We start from the raw sequence: 22753 nt of genomic DNA, 5'->3' as shown, positions 1-22753 counted from the left end.
AAAAAAAAAAAGTTCTTTAAATGACTAATCTGCTGTTTAAAGCTGCTCATGTGAGTGTCTGCATGTATAATTCAGTTTAGACAGTTTGCAAGAATGCTTAGCGTCCGTGGTATGAAATGATCGCTGCGAGACTCTGGCGGAGTGAACGAGGCTTGAGAGAGTTGTGAGCGAGGGCCAGGGTCCAGCTATTATACATGTTTTTGGACTTGTCTTTTCCACTTAATTTGACACTTTAGAAAGTTAATAAAGTGGGAAGTTGCAGATTAGGGTTAGGGTTGCCTAACCCCTCCCCCACAGCTAACCCTAAACCTACCAGTACTAGTGGGTGCATAACCTGGCAGGGTGCAGAATTCGGCACAACAGGTGTACTTGAACTGACGGTAAACCAACGGAGCCCATGGACAGGTTATTACTGACAGCATAGCACATTTGGTAAACGCAAAAAAATATCATGATATTATCCGTCAGAAACATTATCAACACTGTCAAAAACAGTAGCATTTAACACTAGTACACAGATCTGTAGAACAGGTAGGTTACAGAATGAAATGAAATACGCAAACACTATCCATGAATAAATCTATGCTATTTCAATCAGTATAGTAGTTACATTTTCACAATGTCATGCTAAAAACATTCATAAGAGCACTAGACAAAGTTATCATCTATACAGCAACAATTATTAATGAAAACTATAACAGTATGTATTGTTGCATGATTAATAAACAACTGATAAAATTATCCACCCCTAACCTACAGTAAAATATTAACACATTTTGATGCAATAATTATGGTTACAAAACAGAGAAAACGTCTTTCACAAACACCTACATCTCTGTCTCTTTTAAAGTGTTAGTGTATATAATGAGTTGTATATGCGTTATTATAGCACTATTCTTAACCCCAGACCTCACTCATTTTCAAAGCCTGACTACGGTCACGTGCACATGTACTTCTTAATGTCAAATTATCCAACACTCTTAAAAATGCCGGGCTGAGTCTGTTGGGTCATTTTATCACATTTTAAACACTGTTGGGTAGTTTCAGTTTTCCAGTTGTGGAGTTAAACCTGCTGGTTGTTTTGTTGTTGGTTATTTATCGACCTTCGCGCCAAAGATGTTTAAATCGCTCCCCAAACTGTCATTTTGAAAGGACAAAGGGGCAAAGCCACTGGTTTCAACTGTTTTAAGGTAAGTTCATATAATGTTTTCATTAATAATTATTTTAAATTAGCAGAATTATAACTGTTTTTCAAAGCAAAAATATTCTTAAACTTCTACAGGCCAACATTAGTGATGTTACATGACACACAGTTGACCTCAGATGGCCGTTCTAAATATGACAGGCTCGTAACTCGTAACACATGGACAATACAGTTGCAAATGGACTTTGCTTTTCCATTTCAGATTCGGCAGTCACTGTGATTTGCAAGATTTGCAGTTGTGTTTGGATTGACACGATTTATGCATCCACGTGGAAAACACTTGAAAATACAATTTGCAATTCCTTTCAAAAACTGTCTGAATATCCTTCCATAGACCGGCTCTAGAGCGGAGCACACTGCTCTCAGCTGTAGATCTTTGCTTCAAAGCTTTCTACGTGTTTGACGTTAAAGGGATGTGAAAAAAAATATCTTAATTTGTGTTCTGAAGATGAACGAAGGTCTTACAGATTTGGAACGACATGAGGGTGAGTAATTATTGACAGAATTTTCATTTTTGGGTGAACTATCTCTTTAACTACCCTAAGCAGTGCGCATCTAACGTCTCGGTTACGTACATAACCCTCGTTCCCTGATGGAGGGAACGGAGACGTTATGTCGTGATGACATAGGGGATTTACTTGGAAGCCCCAATCATCTCTGATTTAAGAGAAAACGCCAATGAATATTGGCGAGTGGATTTTGCATACCTGCACCACTCCCCGTGCACACGGGTATAAATAGGCGGCAGGTGCATCCACTCATTAGGTTTTACGCTGAGGAGCCGAGAACGAGTCCCTGGCGACCAGCGATGGTTCGAGATTGTGGCAAGGGGACATAACGTCTCCGTTCCATCAGGGAACGAGGGTTACGTACGTAACCGAGACGTTCCCTATCTGTCGGTCACTACGAGTTATGTCGTGACGACATAGGGGTCCTATGGAAAGCGCCACAACCTGAACCCAGTCAAAACCTTGTGGCATGCAGATGCTTACAAGCGAGCGCGTGACAGACAATTGCCATGCGAAAGGTCGCAACCTTCCCATCGCCCCAGCGCTAACCTTGGTGCCCGTAGGGACCACTGAGTACACCGCTGCTGGAGATAGCCAAGCCGCTGTTCCTTTCCCCACAGAAGTCGGAAGGGATTTCGACCTTCAATGAAAGATAGCTTCAAGTCTTTCCTATTTGTTGTTACAGCTTGGCAGTAACGACGGGGATACGAGCCTTCCAGAGAAGGGCGCTACGGAGGCCACATCCTGCCCGAAGGGAGGTAACATGTGGAGACACTGATATGGACTGACCCAGGCCTGGGGCAGTACTACATACGACTGGACCCTGGGGCAGATCCTACCTAGGGGTAGGGAGGAGAGCTGCCAGCAGGGCCTGACAGAGGCTCTGTCAAAGGGAAGACACGGGTTTACCGTGAGGGAAACCTTACCGTGGTAGAATACACATATGGGATTACCCGAAGGGAATCAAGCCATACGGACACCTAGCCCAGTACAAGGGCTGACCGGAGACCCGGGCGAGCTAACACAAGTACTGGGCCTGGCATCAGACTGCTCCGCCCAGTCTGACTGCCGGGGGTGCTGGAGGGACTCCACCAGGGTTTGCCGTCCGGGGAACTGAACTGGAGGAGGAAAACGGCACTCGTATCCCCGGGTGAGGGGGAATGGCACAGCAAGCGTGACACCGGCCAGCTCTTCCCGCCACTTACCTGTTACCCAACACACGGGAAGAAACTGGCTCGACGCGGAGATTGTAAAATCTTGCAAAGGTGTTCGGTGTCTCCCAGCCCGCAGCTCTACAGATGTCTGCCATAGAGGCACCGTGCGCCAACGCATAGGAGGAGGCAACACTCCATGTGGAGTGAGCCCTCACCCCCAGGGGGCACGGCTCGCCTTGGGATTGGTACGCCAAGGCGATGGCATCAACTATCCAGTAGGCCAACTTCTGCTTGGAGACAGCCTTCCCTTTCTGCTGACCTCCGTGGCAGACAAAGAGCTGCTCAGAGCTTCTAAAGCTCTGGGTGCGGTCCACGTATATGCGCAACGCTCTTACGGGACACAGCAATGCCAAGGCTGGATCTGTCTCCTCCGAGGGCAGTGCTTGCAGGTTCACCACCTGATCGCGGAAGGGCGTGGTGGGAACCTTAGGCACGTATCCAGGCCGGGGTCTCAGGACAACGTGAGAGTAGACCGGCCCGAACACAAGGCACTCTTCACTCACCGAAAATGCTTGGAGGTCCCCGACCCTCTTGATGGAAGTGAGCGCTGTCAGGAGCGCTGTCTTAGCAGACAGGAACTTAAGCTAAACTGAGTCCAGCGGCTCAAAGGGACCCCTCTGAAGCCCAGCCAGGACAATAGAGAGACCCCAGGGGGGCATCAGGGGTGGCCTAGGAGGATTCATCCTCCTGGCACCCCTCAGGAACCTCACAACGAGATCATGCTTTCCCAGGGACCGGCCGTCCACTGCATCGTGATGGGCCGCAATAGCAGCCACATACACCTTCAAGGTGGAGGGTGACAGCCTACGCTCCAACCTTTCTTGCAGGAAAGAAAGCACTACTCCAATTGTGCATCTTCAGGGGTCCTCTCGGCAAGAAGAACACCAGTTCGCGAACAGACTCCACTTCAGTGCATAGGCTTGCCTTGTTGAAGGAGCTCTAGCCTGAGTGATGGTCTCTACCACAGTCCGTGGGAGACTGCTCAAGTCTGCCGCGTCCCGTCCAGGAACCACACATGGAGGTTCCACAGATCTGGACACGGGTGCCATATGGTGCCAAGCCCCTGAGAAAGGAGGTCCTTCCTCAGAGGAATGCGCCAGGGAAGAGCTGTCGCAAGGAGTATGAGTTCGGGAAACCAGGTCCGGGTGCGCCAGTACGGCGCGACCAGCAGGACCTGCTCCTCGTCTTCCCTGACCTTGCACAGTGTCTGTGCAAGCAGGCTCACTGGGGAAAACGCATACTTGCATAGAGCCCGAGGCCAGCTGTGTGCCAGTGCGTCCGTGCCGAGGGGGGCCTCGGCCAGGGAGTAATACAGCTGGCAGTGGGAGGACTCGCGGGAAGCAAACAGGTCTAACTGAGCTTCCCCGAATCGACTCCAGATCAGTCGGACAGTCTCGGGATGGAGTCGCCATTCTCCGGGGAATGTGAGCTGTCGTGAGAGCGCGTCGGCCGCACGATTGAGCTCCCCCGGAATATGGACAGCACGCAGCGACTTGAGCCGCATCTGACTCCAGAGGAGGAGATGGCGGGCGAGCTGTGACATGCGACGTGATCGTACACCTCCCAACCGGTTGATGTACGAGACAGTCGCAGTGTTGTCCGTACGGACCAACACGTGCTTGCCGAGCAGCAGTGGCCGGAACTGCCGCAAGGCCAGATGCACTGCCAACAACTCTATGCAGTTGATGTGCCAAAGCAGTTGAGGCCCTGTCCAGGGCCCCGAGGCTGCCTGCCTGTGCATGTAGTGCCCGTGCATGGAGGGACCGGCTCGATTGCGTCCTTTGCCAGGAGGACAGCAATCTCCTCGCGCAAGACAGGAGCGTTCCGAGCTACCACTGAAGTCTCGAGAACGCCGCTGAACTTGGGAGGTCACCTGGCGAACTGAATCGCGTAGCCGAGTCGAATCGTGCACGTGAGCCAACGAGAGATTGCTCTTTCTTTTGACAATGTGGGTGGAACAGATCCAGAGATTTTCCACCCGGCCCTCCTCCGGGGGAAGGAGCGGCGCTGTCCCTGCAGAAAAGAGCAGCTTCCCACATCACTGGGTCTCCCACATCACTGGGTTGCCCGTGTCAGGGCCGTTTTGTCACCTATCTGGGCGATTAGGGGCAGACTGGGACACGGGGGGGGCGCCGCACTCCTGCGAGAGGCTCGACGCACCAGCATATGGGACGATTCAGCACGGGGCGGAGCAGCTCTGGAGGATGTAGGAGGGCCCCCACGGCGACAAGCAGACTGGGGCTTGCCCTGCGGCAGAGCAGTGGGGCAAGATGTGCTACTTACCTGTTACCCAATTGGCCTCAGTCTGCTTCTGTACTGCCGAGAACAGCTGGGCACAGTCCTCGACAGTGTCGCCGAACAGTCCAGCCTGGGAGACGAGAGCGTCAAAGCAGTACACTGTCGACATTACTCCTCTCAACAAGGCTGAGCCATAGATGGCACTCTTGGACCCCAAGTGTGGACATCGCCTTCCCGAGGGACTTCCGTCACCTGTAGGGCACGGTCAGTCACCGAGCGCAGTTCCTGCATCAACCTCGGGTTGGTACTACCCACGTGCATTTTAATGCCTTGGCTGGTGTACTCGCAGGATAGTCATGGCATGCAGGGCAGAGGCAGCTTGGCCCGCAGCACTGTAAGCTTTGGCCGCAAGCGGCCGTCAGCCTACAGGCTTTGGATGGGAGACGAGACGATTCCTCCAAGTGGCGGTGTTTTGCGGACACAAGTGCACCGCAAACGCACTCTCCACCTGGGAAATGTCAACGTACCCCCTAGCTGCCCCACCATCGAGGGTAGCGAGGATGGGGGAGGCAGACGAGCCGCTTCTGGCCGTAAAAAGGGGCCAATCACCGGGGAGCCGTACAGAACAGCTGCTGCGGGAGGAGTGAGAGGTCCGTGGGGACTGGCCCGGCGGAAAGGCTCTTACTGTAACCCTCAGATCACCCAGAGCACTAGCCGATGGTTCTCTGCTCGTGGCAGAGAAGCCAGCGCGGGTAGTGACTGAGGGAGCCCATCCATCCCCGTGAGGAGAGAGAGGTGCGATCGCAACGCTGCCATGGTTACACGTCCAGAGCGAACGCATAAACCATCAACGAACGCAGCTTCAGCGCGCTGGATGCCCAGACACTGAAGACAACGATAGTGGCCGTGGACGGAGGATAGGAAACGGCCGCAACCAAGAGGACACGGCCAGAACAGCGTCTTTAAAAAGACGCTAACCGATCGTGATTTGCTGTTTTAGGAAATCTGCTCTTTTAGTTAAAGTGGCCAGGGGAATCGCTGCAGACAGGGACACCGCTGTTCGCACCATAACGCCAACCAGAACAGCTCCCAGACAGATGATGAATGGCTCTTTGTGGAGATCAACACGTTCATCCACTCGGCTCCGAAGCAAAAATCTAATGAGTGGATGCACCTGCCGCCTATTTATACCCGTGTGCATGGGGAGTGGCGCAGGTATGCAAAATCCACTAGCCAATATTCATTGGCGTTTTCTCTTAAGTCAGAGATGATTGGGGCTTCCAAGTAAATCCCCTATGTCGTCACGACATAACTCTTAGTGACCGACAGATAGGGAACTGGGAGTTCTTGCAGCATGTCATCTTTTAACAAAAGACATATTAAAAAAAAAAAATATGAAAAAAATGCTTGCACTTTGAATTGTAAACTTCTTCAATCTTTTTCCAAAAAGGATTCAAATGTCATAAATTATCCCATGCAACTCGTTCCATATTCCAAGTGTTCTTAAGGCATATGATAGGGTTTGCCGAGAACCAAAATGTAATCTATTAAGTGGAAATCTCCAGTCATTGCATTTGTGCATTTATATGAGTTTTTAGTTTATAGTTCATTTGCATTTATTGTTCGTGCTGGCGCGCCTAGGAAAAGCACACAAGAGAGTCATTTTGAAAATTATGACTTGTAACACAATTTCTTTACTGAGGTCATCTGAGACAGTCATAACAGTGTAGAATGCACGCAAAGAGCGCTCTGTCTATAATCACTAAAAGCTGTCACTCGCTTCAGTTCATCACTATCTCACGACTTTCCGTTAATAAGCTCTCTGCACAATGAATCTCTTATTTACATCTTATCTACACGTTGTTATAATGAGAGGATTCACAAGCCTGCAGAACTCCGCACCTAACAAAAACTCACCGTTTTGAGTGGTGAGTGAACATTTGATGCTCTCCATAACACAAATACATACTGGTGCATTTGCCAAGTATGTTTCAGCGAATATCAGACGATCCCTGATTCCACGGGGCCCTAAGCGGCCGCTTACCTCGCCTATTGGTTAAGTCCGCCCCTGATTAAAACAATACTTGCCCATTTGATCGATTGTGAAAAAATTTTAGTAGGTTGACAATGATGTTGCTGATTAGAATTTGCAAAAAATAACTTTATTGCACATATAATTAGAAAGTTATTGAACGCGAAATGTGTGAATGTGTGAATGTTTTGAATGTGCGAATGTAAAACCAACTTTACCCAAGTAAAAAAAATGTCCTCACTGTCACAACCCCCTATGCATTTCTCTATAAAAGGCACGCCCATAATATGGAAATGGCGAGTAAGGCATATAATGGCATTCGGCAACTTCATCTTTCCAGCCGACACTGACTGAGAAAGCACTTATTAATAAATAATTAAAATGTCTTCTTTTCCCCCGATGCATTCATAATCATTACTTTACTTTTGTTCATCTTTTGATTTGCGGTTGCCTATACTAATTCTGTGTGTGATTTTTAATTTCCAGCCTATTTTAAGAGAAAAACTCAAGTACAAGAAAGATGTTTCTTTCTCATGAAATGACATGTAATTTGCAATGCAGAAGGCAGATTTTCATGAGTTAGAGCTTTTTTGCAGAGAAAGTTATTTTAGAGCTTCAATGCTCAGAATCACTGTTTTGGAGCTTCTGAGAGCACTAAAAGCTGTGTTAGTGCAACTAAGCAAATGAAGAGAATCCAAGGCCACAGATGCTGAAAAGCTTCTTTCTCAGTGAGAGAAAGTTGCTCAATGCAAATTTAAGAGAAAAACTCAAGTACAAGAAAGATGTTTCTTTCTCATGAAATGACATGTAATTTGCAATGCAGAAGGCAGATTTTCATGAGTTAGAGCTTTTTTGCAGAGAAAGTTATTTTAGAGCTTCAATGCTCAGAATCACTGTTTTGGAGCTTCTGAGAGCACTAAAAGCTGTGTTAGTGCAACTAAGCAAATGAAGAGAATCCAAGGCCACAGGTGCTGAAAAACTTCTTTCTCTGTGAGAGAAAGTTGCTCAATGCAATTTTAAACCAGCAATATAATAATTTTGAAACAATAAATTAAACAATCCATGTGTTCTGTCCAATATTTACCAAGCGCTGAATAACCCAAGTTGGGTTGTTTTTAACCCAGCATTTTTTAGAGTGTACCTTGTAGATTTTAATTGTTGTCTTCAAAAGTGTGTGTTCAAGTATGCTGCTGTTTTGCTCCATTAACGGATTCATCAGATTGTAGGAGATTTGAGCTGCTGTATATATGAGCTGCTTCTCCACTTGTTTGGTTGCTCTCGATTTCTGCTTGGTCTTTTACGCCAGATGAGAAATATTTAAATTCCTTCTTTGTTAATTTTAACATTTTTAAATGGAAAACCTGAATTATTTATGTGCAACTTCTCTGACTTTGTTTAAATGCCTGAAGAAATCTTTTACAGTGTCACTGTACTGAAAACACATCAAAATGCAGGCCACTAAAATAATAGCAACAGCACTTAATATTTATGAGCTTTTAACTTTGATTTTCTTAATGTTTTAACAGTGAAGTGATTGTTCTCATTGATACTTACTGAACTGATCTGGATTCTTTAATCACAGGCAGCAACTTCTGAAGAACTTTCATATTTTCAGGATTATTCTTTTCTTTAACAAATTTATCAAGACGAAACTCATTCAGATCCTCTTCTGATGTCAACAACACAAAAACTACAGCTGACCACTGAGATGAAGAGAGTTTGGCCTCACTTAAATTTCCAGATTTCAGATACTGTTGTATTTCCTCCACTAGTGAACGATCACCCAGTTCATTCAGACAGTGGAACAGATTGATGGATTTCTCTGGAGAGTCAATGGTCCTGATCTTCTTCTTGATAAACTCAGCTGTTTTCTCATTGCTGTCAGAGCTGCTTCTTTTCAGTGTCATTATTCGTTGTAGGAGAATCTTATGAGATTCCACTGACAAACCCAGAAGGAACCGCAGGAAAAGATCCAGATGTCCATTTTTACTCCGTAGAGCCTCTTTCACAGCTCTCTGATGCAGCTCAGATAATGAAACATGTTGAAACAAGTCCTTAAACATAGGCCGCAATCTCTGCTTGGTGATGGACTCAAACACATTTCTGTTGTGGTTTGTCCAGGAGAGGTGCACATATAGAGCTGCTAGATGTTCCTGAATGCTCAGATGAACAAAGCAGAAGACTTTCCCCTGATACAAGCCCAACTCCTCTCTGAAGATCTGAGTGCACAATCCTGAGTACACTGATGCTTCTGTCACATCAATGCCACACTCTCTCAGGTCTTCCTCATAGAAGATCAGGTTCCCTTTCACAAGCTGCTCAAAAGCCACTTTCCCCAGTTTGAGGATCATGTCTTCATCTGTCACCTTCTTCTCATAGTCCTTCTCACGTTTGATGTTGGTCTGAAGAATCAGGAAGTGTGTGTACATTTGAGTGAGAGTCTTGGGAATCTCTCCACTCTCTGCTGGACTCAACATCTTCTCCAGAACAGCGGCTGAGATCCAGCAGAACACTGGGATGTGGCACATGATGTAGAGGCTCCTTGATGACTTCAGGTGTGAGATGATTGTATTGGCCAGACTCTGATCACTGATTCTCTTCCTAAAGTATTCCTGCTTCTGTGGCTCATTGAAGCCTCGTACCTCTGTCACTCGATGGACACACTCAGAGGGGACGAGATCAGCTGCTGCTGGTCTGGAGGTGATCCAGATGAGAGCAGAGGGAAGCAGATTCCCCACAATCAGGTTTATCAGCAGCACATCCACTGAGGCTGACTTAGATATATTACACAGTTTCACTTTACTCTTAAAGTCCAGAGACAGACGACACTCATCCAGACCATCAAAGATGAACAACACTTTATATTCATCACTGGATATTTCCATTTCTTTAGTTTCAGGGAAAAACACATGAAGAAGATCTGAAAGACTGAGTGTTTTGTCCTTCATCAGATTGATTTCTCTGAAAGGAAGTGGAAATATGAGCTGGACGTCCTGATTCTCTTTCCCTTCAGCCCAGTCCAGGATGAACTTCTGCACAGAGATTGTTTTTCCAATGCCAGCGACTCCCTTTGTCAGCACAGTTCTGATGGCTTTGTCTTGTCCAGGTAAAGGTGTAAAGATGTCACTGCATTTGATGGCTGTGTCCTCTGTTGCTGCTCTCCTGGATTGTGTCTCAATCTGTCTCACCTCATGCTCATTACTGATCTCTCCACTCTCACTCTCTGTGATGTAGAGCTCTGTGTAGATCTCATTCAGGAGTGTTGGGTTTCCCTGCGTCGCTGTTCTCTCACACAGACGCTCAAACTTCTTCAGCAGATTTGATCTGAAAGTGTTGAGGACTTCATGGCTGGAAAATTAAAATACCACATAATTACATGTGCTACAGAGGTAAATGTACAGAGCAAAACATCTTTTTGTTTTCTGTTTTGACAAACTGAACATATCATAGGGATTATGAAATGTGTCAGTTATTAATGATGTAAATGAGTAATGCTTACCTTACACCAGGATACGTGCTGTCTTGTGGTTGATTCATAGGCTGGTCATATTTCTTACAGATGGGTTTTGTTACTGATCTGTGTTGCAGGATTGACCTTGAATCAAGAATCAAACACTGACATTGGTGACATTTTTCTCATTACCATAATAAAAGTTGTGATTTTATTAAAAATGCACCTGCTCAAGGTCAGAACTGTAAAAAATAAATACCATTTAAATAAATGCAAATAAATAAATAAATTTACTCTGTGCTCTATATCTGCTCATTGTCATTAGATTTACTGAATTTCCTAGCCAGACGTCTGCTCATATTCATTTATTATAATGCTGTATAATAATGACAGTTTATTTTAAAATATCTTACTATAATCATATATTTTATAAAACAATTTAATACTTGGTTAAACCTTGTGTCATCACTTTTAGAATTAATTGGATGAGGCAAAGTAGCATCACTCCTCATAGACACACAGCTGGGCTCTGCTTCTGATTTCTTCTGATGAACTGAACTATAACAGAGAGTGTGTGAGCAAATGATAAAATATCAGATGAAATAATCACGATACAATGCCATAAAAATGCTTAAATTTTGTCTGTTAATGAAATATTGTACCTGAGATTTGGTGGATGACCTATAGACTCGTCACTCTTCATAGACACACAGATGGACTCTGCTTCTGATCTCTTCTGATCAACTGAACTATAACAAACAATCCTTTCAATTACTGTATTAATATTAACTGTTGATTAAAAAAAAAAAAGATCTTTTCATCTTTACTATGTTGATACAGAAACCATAATCTAAAGTTATTTCATAGACTCTGCCATAGTAACTAATACAAATATCACAATAACAAATATAAAACAAAAACACAATATGAATATGACACACAGCTCTGGTTCTGATCTCTTCTGATGAACAGATTTAATGATGGCATTTTAATGAAGGACCTAAAACATTAAAAAGTCACTTCATGAGGAGGCTCTATGGTCTTATTGTTTTAAATAAAACATTTTTAACTTAAGACATTTAAAAAACAAAAACAAAAAAAACAACATTGAAAGGGTGTTTGTTATGAATATTTAGATCAGGTGACTTGTGTTCACACATTCTTTGTTTCGGTCACAGACGGCTGTCTGTCGTGGAAAAATACTCTCCCTCATATAAAAGTTGATTTATTTCACATATATACAATATTTGTAGGGGACTTGTAAAAAGTTGATGTTGAAATGTTATGAATTTAATTTAATCCTTTTAGGGCTGTAAATCAAGATATTTGTTATAGACTCTGTAGCCTATATTTCAGAAAATCAGTTCAATACTCCAAACTCTTAAATGATCATTTATTGTCAATCATTTAATCATTATTCATTTAGCTAGGTATACTGAATTTAGATTTAGGTCAACTATACATGGATTTTTTTCAGGCATGTATATACGCACATATACATGCAGTATGTGTATATGTATTTTATTTCATAGATGCTCGACAAAAACACATATGCAAACTTATGTATAAAAAATGTATAAAATATATGGCTTGTATATGCGTTTATTGTATTTCATACATCAGGTTTTTATGGCTCATATGTGCAATTCAGTGATTATTGAGAGATAGACAAATAAACCTTCCTCAAAAGCATGTTGTGTCATATTTGACATTTACTTTTTAACATGAAAAAAATAAAAATAAAATTAAGCATTTTTTAACATTAAAAAATTATAAATGCATATTAAAAAAAAAAAAAAACAAGCTGGTTCAGCCCAGTACATTCATCTTGAATCATTACTAACAATAGAAAAGTTATTCTTACATTTACATTATAAAAATCATGAAAGATTTCACAGCAAAAATACTTTACCTGATAAAAAAGCATGAACTATAAATCAGAGGGCATGAAGTAAATTGTGTACAACAGGTTTATCAGCAAAGTTTTGATCATTTATAGGCCCTAGAAATTTGTGTATCAAATATGTTACAGTAGGCTAATATATTCATAAATACACATTATTGTTTCCCACAATATTACAAGAAATGTAAAAAAAAAAAATGTCAGCTAAAATGGTAGTAGCTAAAATGTCAGTAAGGGTAAAATCTTTGCATGGCAGGGGCAGCTGACACCGATATGTCCGCCTGCCACGTTAGTGATCAGGGCTGTGCTGACCTCAATAGACTTCATTGTGTTTCTAAAAGCATTGTGTTTGACCACAGCAACAATTTATTGTATATATTATATATATATATTCTTAATATTTTTATTTTTGTTTTTATGTTTGAGCTTATATCTGTAATTCTGATTTCTTGAATAGTAAACTTTGAAGTGTCAGCTTTGTGAACATATGTTGATTATGTATCTAGTCAGAAAGACTCATGAGCAGCAACCTTTTTATTTTGGGTGTGTAATTTGTGTCTCCATGCCGAAAATGGGGTGTGACAGCAAAGGGGTTAATCCTCTCTTTTAATCCATAAAGGAGCGCACAGCACCTAAGCTTGCTATTATAGCGCTGACGTGTCGCGAGGCAAGCGCGTTCAGCGGTTTCTGTTTTCAATCAGTTTCTGGGGATACAAACATTAAAATCAAAAATAAAAGTCAAAATAAAAATAATAACAAAAATAAAAACCACGAATTTGTATTAGCCTATTTGTGTTATAAGCAGTGTTGGGCATGTTACTTTAAAAAAGTTATTAGTTATAGTTACTAGTTACTTCTCACAAATAGTAACTGAGTTACATCATTATAAAAGTAACTAATTACCAGAGAAAGTAACTATTGCGTTACTTTAAAAAAAACAAAAATCAAATGTCAAATACCTTTGGATGCCCCCAATATTAAATGTTAAATTAATGAAATGGACACTAAAAAGAATAAATTATTATTATAAAACATTGTACATTAATCTACAGTATACTGAAACTTAGTATCAGTCAGTCAAGCATTATAATATAATGTTATGATAATTTAATATTATAAGATGATAGAACTTTAGTAATTAGAATAACCAAGTATGAATGCATATTTGTCATCAATATAAAACGCACTAAGGATTAATGAGCTGCTGGGTTCATGAATATTAATCACGTTGTCTGCGTTCGCTCGAACTGATTTGCCGAAATCAAAACAGGGACGATAATAGGTGAGCGCCAGCCAATGAGATTGTCGTTTGCACCTTAGTTCCGCCCACTACCAGAGAAACCGGCAGTTCTTAAAAGCTGAAGAATTCCAAAGGAACTCTGTTATTTTGACAGGAAAACACAAGAAAGAATATCGTTTACATGTAGCGCGTGTATGTGAGAGAAAGTGACGGCGAGTCGTGCGCCTTCACACTAGAGTTTATGGTACGTTAAATACAGCTACACTGCGTATCCATTCAGATGAACTGAAAAATTAAATTTTAATAATATAATATAGAAACGCCACACTTTATTGTCAGTAACGGTAACGGCGTTGCAACGGGAGAAACAGTAATTCGTTTGATTACTCGTTACTGAAAAAAATGACGCAGTTAGTAACGCCGTTTATTTATAACGCCGTTATTCCCATCACTGGTTATAAGAAGATCAAAATATCAATAAATGAATTGCCTGATGTCTCTTTATGGTCTTGCCGTTTTTCTGGTTAATATAGTGTGTATGTAAAGTACCTGCATCCTGGAGAAAGCTCTTGATCTCTGGGTGTTTGTGTTTGATTCATGATGAAGAGTGAGATCTCCAACACTTACTCAAACTAATCATTCAGCTGAACGATCCTGAGAGTTCACTCAAATACACAATCTTAGTCTTATGTTACACAAACGCTGAAATCAACCACAGACAACATGAAACAGTAACGAAACCACTTCATTCGCTTAAAAATAAAGATATCAAAGGAGAAATATGAAAGCGGAAGTCACCTGCACTTCCTCTGCCAGCATGGGGTGTTTCTCAAACGGAAGGCTGGATCCTTCCTAGTTCAGTCCTTCAGAGTCCTGTAGGCTGGACTCCTCATCGGCATATAAACGCTAGAATGAGACGCTCCAGTAACTGCGCGTGGCTACATCACATATGTTCTCGCCCTTATCGTCACGGCACAAAAACACTAATAAAACTTAGTTTTGGAGAAAAAAAAACTTTGTATTACAAATCTTTATATTATTTGGCTTTCTATTAATGCAATACAATGAAAAACCGCCATCTATGATCTCCCTGTGGCATACATTATTGGCAGTTTAGCGTATAGTAAGTAATTTACACCAAAACAAAAGATAACATCTATCCTTTCATGTCCGAAAACATTATTTTAATAAATTCAGACAAGCTCAGTACTGACTCGTTTTTCGTCAGTTTATTTTCATGAAATGGAATGGGTACAAAGCATTGTGGGTGATTGAAGGTTGCGGGGGATACATCCCATGCATCCTTCAAATTCAGCTGAAAGAAGGACGCGAAACGAAGGCTGTCTTCCAAGGATCCTTCCGATTGAGATGGCCTTCAGCGACGTTTGATGACGTGGCAGCCGAGATATGCAACCTTTGTAGGATGCAGCCTTCCGTTTGAGAAACACCCATGGACTTGCCATTAGGTGTGTTCGACTTCATGCAGCGCCGCACAGATCTATCGGCGAGAGTAGCCGCTTAGTCGGGGGCGGAACTGAAAGCGGAGACGTCAAGTCGGACACTTTCTGATCCCGATAGTGATGCTCTCGCGGTGTTTGCATACTCTTCTCACAGATGAAGTGAATAACATGCTATATTTGTCAAATGCACTGATGTTTTAGAAATGTTTCATGAGCAACAGAAACACTTTTTATATACTGCTTAATACAGGGCCATCTGTTCAAGAATAAATGTACTATTTAAATACCAATAAGCCTTTATCAGTGTTTTTTTATTATTAAATGTGACTCATTATAACATTGTGACTACAGTAAAAAAAGCTTTTACTGTTCTAAAAACAGATTTGTGGGCAGTATTTTTTTTTTTTTGTATTATTATGCAAAAATTATACAAAGGTTTGTACAAGCATATACAACTCACAACAAGTACAAAAACAAATAAACATTCATAAGAATATTTAAAGTGAATTCATGCCAGGGGTAAAATTACAACAATTTAAAGTAACAAAAAGCTTCATAGGTCTTTCTTGCTTTTTTGTTCTTAATTTTATCTAATGTAGTACCATTTGTTTAATCTCTTTTTATAAAATGTTCCAAGTTTGGCTTAGCTTCCATTTTTTCATACGATTGTGATATTTTCCCAGTAAAATAATATTTGTGAGCTTTTTTTTTGTTTGTTTTGTTTGTTTTTATTAACAAAAAAAAAAAGTTACATGTATATAACAAACATTATACATGATATAACACTTACACACTAGAGGGACTGTATATACAGATTTATATAAAAAGATTAAAGCGTTTACAAACTTTCAAGTTTTAATTGCCTTTTGTTTCATAGAAAATCGTATAGTATCAATATAATGCTCCATTTCCTTCCTAAAAGAAAAGAAACAAGGTTTTTTACTGGAGAACTTACATTTGTGAATATGAATTTTTGCATATAAAAGAAGAAGATTTATCATGTAAACGTGATTGTGTTTTTCTCAGCTATTCTCTAAGATACCAAATAATACATATTTCCAAAACAAAACAAAATGACTGTCAATATTTTGTACGATAAAAGCACAGACATTTTCCCAATATGTTTTTACAAAAGGGCAATGCCAAAACAAATGTACCACAGTTTCATGGCTACTGACACAAAAAGAGCAACTAAAATCAATATCAGATTTAAATTTTATCAGATAATATTTGGCTGGGTAAATCCTGTGTATAATTTTGAATGATACTTCCTTTAATATTTGTGAGCTGTATTGGAATTGAAGATGTTAGAAACCACGTCATTGTTGTCATGTGGTGAATTTGGCCAATCGTGAAACAGCTGTGTGGTCATCAGTGCTCCTGCAGTCGCTCTGGAGAAACTGCGAGAGTTGAGTCAGCCGGCTGCTCTCATAACGCTCTCGCGGTACTTTGATGCCACACGTGACAGTGACGTGGCGTCGGCGCCGGTTCAAGTCGGACAAATTTTCTAACCGGCATGCACTTCTTCAAGTCAGCCACCGGTCGGTTTTCATGGCGCCGCATGAAGTCGAACACACCTATTGTGCTTGACTGGGCTGCAGCCCATGAGCCCCGCCTTTGCACGTTTACGTTTGTTTGATTTGTTCAGTTAAATGCCAGTCAGAAATTATTAGCGCATTACTGTGCATGCAAGGGCTAAACGACTACCTTCGAGGTCTACTGCACATCAAACAGCATATATAGAAATATAATTATAAATTCGTGAAATGTTCACGCCTCATTTCATTACAGATGATGATTTTATATTATATTAATATTCCACTAAATTATGCGATCTGAAGAGTTTTGCTCTCTCCCGTCTCACTGCCAGTCTGAACCTCTAAATGTCTGTAAATTTACCTACATGCCAATTTTGTGTTCTTCTGTGCCACCTTTGTAGTGGAAACAAATTTTGTTAATATTGATTTCTTTTGATTAGTAACTTATTCTTCTTATTCTACCTGTTCTTATTCTATATATATATATAGATATACATATAGAATAAGAACAGGTAGAATAAGAAGAATAAGAATAATGTATATATATATATATATATATATATATATATATATATATATATATATATATATATACATATATATATACATTTTGGAAAAGCTTATACATATATATATTTTTTTAATTTGACAATGGCATAGCCTACCTGTAAATCACTTTAAGGAGTCAAATATTACCTTATAATGTGAAGGCTAATTGTTGTTATTGATCAGAAGGTGCTCCTGAATTTTTGAGGGGGAGGGCAGGCACATCAGATGTGGTCACCTGCACTGTGTTAATCCGGGCCTGGTTACAAGCATCATGTAACTTTAAACTGCTGTCAATCATCTTATCACAGTTAACATCATCCACATTTAGTTTAATTTGACTTCCTAACGTATTGGAGAGAAATAAAGAAGCACATCGCGGGTCTTTCATGCGAGAACTCTGCTCATGTGTTGCATAATGATGCGTTTCAAAGTTAATGACTAAACATATCATTATAAATGTTCACAGTGATGCTGCAGATGAAATAATGTGGATAACATTATTGTGTTGTTTTTTGGGACGCTTTACCACATGTTGTACTGTTGTTTTACATACGGTTAGTTTTACTAGTTTGACGGCTCTAACTCGGCTAGAAGGTTTACAAGTTTCCCTCATCACGATGTTAAACCGAGTGGAAATAAAATAATAATAATAATAATAATAATAATAATAATACAAGTAAACTACTTGAGGTGAAGTACCCTAACCCTAAAAGGGTTAACCATAACCCTAAAAATGACAAAGGCGTTTGCTTTACGCAGACAAGTGATTGTAGAAAACCAACCTAGTGTTCAAGAACTGCAAGAAAGATGGTCAGTTCTGTTTCAAAAGCACTGAGGTAAAAGCATTTATTTTATTGAAAAATGTGAAAATGTAAGTGACTAATCCTGAATTTACCATAGTTTTTACCATGGGATTTTAGTATGTAGAGTTTTTGAAAATGTCTTAGATGACCTAATTATACATTTTGTTGTTTAATGCTTTGTGTGTATATGTATTTTTACAACTAGTTCTCAAAGTAAAATATTTTTTTTCAGAAGTCTATTTTCTGTTTCTCTTTCTTACAGATTAATGGCGAATTTTTTCGCATCAGGATCTTACCTTTACAATCGAGATTTATGGCCTCTTTGGACAGACAGAGCTCTCAGCTTCTCCAGGTTATTAGGAGCAAAGGTGGAAGTCCTCTGTAAAAAAACTAAGGACACTATTAAAGTTATGGATCAGGTATTGGTTGCATGTGAACAAAATTGCTTGTGGCAATCAATTTAGTAGTGTTTTGGTCTAATAAAAACAATACATCTTGAACATTTTGTAGAGTCTGGATATAGACATCAGAAGGAGAGTGCCTGATCATGTACCTTGGTGAAGATGCAAGCTGTCTGATCAAAGAATACCAGGTAATGTAGACAATGCAAACTACTGAAATTTTCTCCAACCATGTTTGCCTTAAAGTTATATTTCGCTACCAAATCAACATTTCCCCATGTTTTACTCGCCCCCAAGGCATCCTAACTGAATATGGCTATATTCTTGAAGAACAATATAGGCAAAGTTATAATCCTACGTATCATTTTACTTCCAAGCGGTAGAATGGGAGTGAATTGTTGACTTTCTGAAGCTTCAAATAGTGCATCCATCGATCAAAGAACTGCTCAACACAGCTCTGTGGTCTTAACAAAGGTCTTCTCAAGCCTTGAGGGTGAGTAAAACATGGGGAAATTTTGATTTGATAGTGACATATCGCTTTAAAGTACTTCAAGTAATTGTGTTATCATTTACACATCAGCCTGTGTGACTTTCTTCCACAGAACACAAAATAATATATTTTGAAGAATGTTGTTAAGAGCCCCCCATTCATTTGCATTGGTTTTGTGTCCATATAATAATAGTGAATGGGGGCTGTGCTGTTCTATTACCAACATTGTTCAAAATTCTGCAGAGGACAGTAATTCATACAGGTTTGAAATGACAAGAGGGCGTGTAAATGATGACAGAATTTTGAATGTGAACTACTCCTTTAAAAGTAGATTGATAAATGCCTCTGATTGGCCGTTGTGGTATTGCACTCAACAAATATGTCTGTGATTGTCTACAATGGTCAACACATGGGAGTGTTTGATTGTACAAGTGTTTAAGTGTTTAAAAGCATTTTCAAAGCCAAAGAGAGTGTGAAAGTACGTCTTCACCCAAAAATGAAAATTTTGTCATCACTTACTCTACTCTTGTGATAAACCGTACAAATTTAATTTTTACGCTGAACACAAATGAAGATATTTGAATGAAAGTTAGCAACAGACGTTTGGGCTCTACATTGACCTCCATAGTAGGAAAGCTAACTAAATTTTGTAATAAATTTTCAGATGAAGGGGTGTTTTTTTGTTTTTCTTCCATAGTCCCTCAATTACTCTCTGTTCGTTTATGTTTTTAGGCTGACCAGAGGGAGGAAGCGGAGAGAGAATTTGAAAAGACCACCATGGCATTTTTTGTGATCCGTGAAAGTGATGCTGTTAGTCGTGCACTGGACATTTCCATTGTCATTGACGGTGTGGAAGTACTAAATGAGTTGCCCTCTGTTGCATGTGCTTGTACCATGATGTTTGGACTCATTTATGCACTGAACTTAAAATATCCTGAAGGACTCAAATATGCCTTTCAAAAAATAATCATGAACATGGAGAGTAAGCAGATGATCTGAAGGGCGCAGAACCTCTCTTCAAAGCTGCAGGAGTAGTTTTGTTTCCTTTGACCCAGCTACAATGTTCTGCTGATGGTAATTTTCTTTGAAGATGTTGGACTGTATAAAGCCTTTTATATAAAGTTAACTGTACTACTGTTTACAACCTGATTTGTTTTATCTTGGTTAAGTTGTGTTTTATCTAGGGTTAGTTAAATAGTTTACCCAAAAATGAAAATTTTTAGTTTGTTTACTCATCCTTAAGCTATTCAAGTATTTAACTTTAATTAAATTTGGTATGACAATTATGAGAGAAGTTTCATTTTTGGGTAAACTATTCCATGAAGGTGAATTTTTGTAAAAATGTTATTTATGTATTTTTTTTTTTCTTTCTACCATTGGCTAATTTGGTAGGTGTTTTATTAAGTGTTTGATTTTACACTGCCCATTTTAAACCAGTTTTTGGGCCAAACTTGTTTTAACTTCAGAAGAATTCTAAAGGTTTGATTGTGTAGTCAGTTCTAAGTGACTGTTCATGGAAAGATTGCATGTTTCTCCTTGAAACCATAACTGATTCTCATGGTGAATTTACACTGAATCCAGTGTGTCTATGTATATGGATACTAAAAACTGTTATACAGTATATGTTTTTATAACAATACTATACACATTGTAGAAATATTTTATGACATAAATTGTGAAGTTTATGATGTGTTTACATTGTTTTCTTTATATTACATTAATATTTTAAATTGTATTTGGTTGGATATTTGGTTAGATGTAAAGTAAAAGAATTAAGTTAATACAAAGAGAAAACATTAAGACAAAGTATAATTGGAGTTTTCTTGCAGGAATATCATAGCAAATTAAGTGTTACCATAAAAAACCCTGCAAATTTATTACAGGATTACCACAATTGCAATATCCAAGAACAGCTTCACATTAATAGATTTTGTCTTTAATCAGATGATAATATGGCTATTAAATATACTATTTGTGTAACATTGATGATTAAGTTAGAGGTTTTTTTTCTTTTAGACAGAATATTCTTAAAAAAATTAAAAGGGGACAAAGTAAGGCACAGCAGCAATACATTCAAGGTTTCTTCAAGAAGAAACCATGTCAAAGACAGGTAGATGCAGTACAGTGCAGTGCAGGTCAGAGCCAATCCACCAGGCAGGGCCAAGCAGGCCAGCAACTTAGCAGCCCTGAACCTGGCAGCACAGGTCAGAGCCGGCCAGTGAGGGTCAGTGAGGACTACACCAGCAGCCATCTATCTGCAGCAACAGAACATGAGCAATTTTAACAAAAAGTTCACTAGACACACACACACACACACACACTGAAAAAAGTGTTTCATTGGATCAAAGTAAAAATTTTGCGTCAGCTAATCTAATTACTTTACTTTTTATCAACTTTAAATTTTTACTTTGAAAATAATTAACTATCCATTACTTAGCCAAAGTAAAAAGTATCTTTGAATCAAATAAAGTTTTTAAGTTTAATGAAATCCATAGTTTTTCTGTCATAAACCTTTGGTATTACTAGCATACTTGTCATAATCTTAAAAATGTTACAAATACAAAACTGTGACACACCATACTACATCTGCCATATTACATTTCAACATTTATTCACCATGTGCAACAACATCATCTGTGTACACTACAAACTAGGGTATATGACACAATAAAACAATATCAGGCACAATTAAACAAAGCATGAAAATGCAAATTCACAGTATTCAAACATTAACATCTCTCAATTAAGCTTTCGCTCATTTGAACTTTATATCATTGTTTATGGACGTGTCCCCTAGTTGAACATTTTTGGGAAAAAGTTTTAAACTTTTTATCCATGGTATTGAAACAAAATATTCCCAAATGTCCTAAAGTATGTATACTAAATATTTTCCCTGTAATGTGCACTTTTACTAGCTCTGATAAGAAACTGTTGATATTCTGCTTATTACAAGCAAAAATTACAGTGGCTCGTCATTGGAAAAACACAGAAAGCCCTCATTTTAAACAATGGTTACAAGAATTATCTTATTGCTTGGCTTTGGAAAAACCCACACATATTGTTAATGGAAAACCTGAAACGTTTTTCAAAGTATGGAATCCCTTTATAGGATTCTTGAACAATTGAAACATTGTTATTGCACCAATGACTTAATTTCCACCAATAGTTCCACAGATAATTAATTCTGGTATATTTGCGTGCATCAGAGAAATCCTTGATTACACGCAGCTACTTTCATTTTGCAATTTGACAATGGCACTGAGCAATAACACACTTTGATTTTAATTTGTTTGACAGATGTTTTGCCAAAGCAACTGTGCAAAACACAATAGTAGAGAACTTTTATGTTATCATGAGAAGTGTACAAATGTTTTCAGTTCATTATGAAACTGTGTGTGTGACAAAGAGTGTGTTTAGTATGTGAGCAACACATATACTCCACTCTAGGTTTTCTTTTTCTGCTCCCTACTCACTAAATAGGAGCATTGAGGGCTTTCAAGAAATATGCTCCTCAATTCAGATCAATCCATTCCCCAACCTGCCTCTACTGTGTCAAACACATATCAAAGAACACACGTCCTTCAGGAGAAAATGAAGCGGAAGTCACCTGCAGCTGCGACTCACCTGAAGTGTTGCCAGATTGGACGATTTCCAGACCAAAACCTTCTTCTTCTTCTTCTTCTTTGGGTTTTAACGGCAGCTTGCATCCTTGACGTTCCAT

At 39.9% G+C, this 22753-nt stretch overlaps 1 protein-coding gene across 1 annotated transcript in view; it reads right to left on the bottom strand.

Moving 5' to 3' along the window:
- The window catches only part of LOC131551974 (NACHT, LRR and PYD domains-containing protein 12-like), a 291745-nt gene that overhangs the window by 19097 nt on the left and 249895 nt on the right, over positions 1–22753 (bottom strand).

This window comes from Onychostoma macrolepis, chromosome 13, assembly GCF_012432095.1.
Source record: "Onychostoma macrolepis isolate SWU-2019 chromosome 13, ASM1243209v1, whole genome shotgun sequence".
Classification (NCBI taxonomy): Eukaryota; Metazoa; Chordata; class Actinopteri; order Cypriniformes; family Cyprinidae; genus Onychostoma; species Onychostoma macrolepis.
The sequence above is the reverse complement of the archived record's forward strand: the minus strand, read 5'-3'. Positions and strand labels throughout refer to the sequence as shown.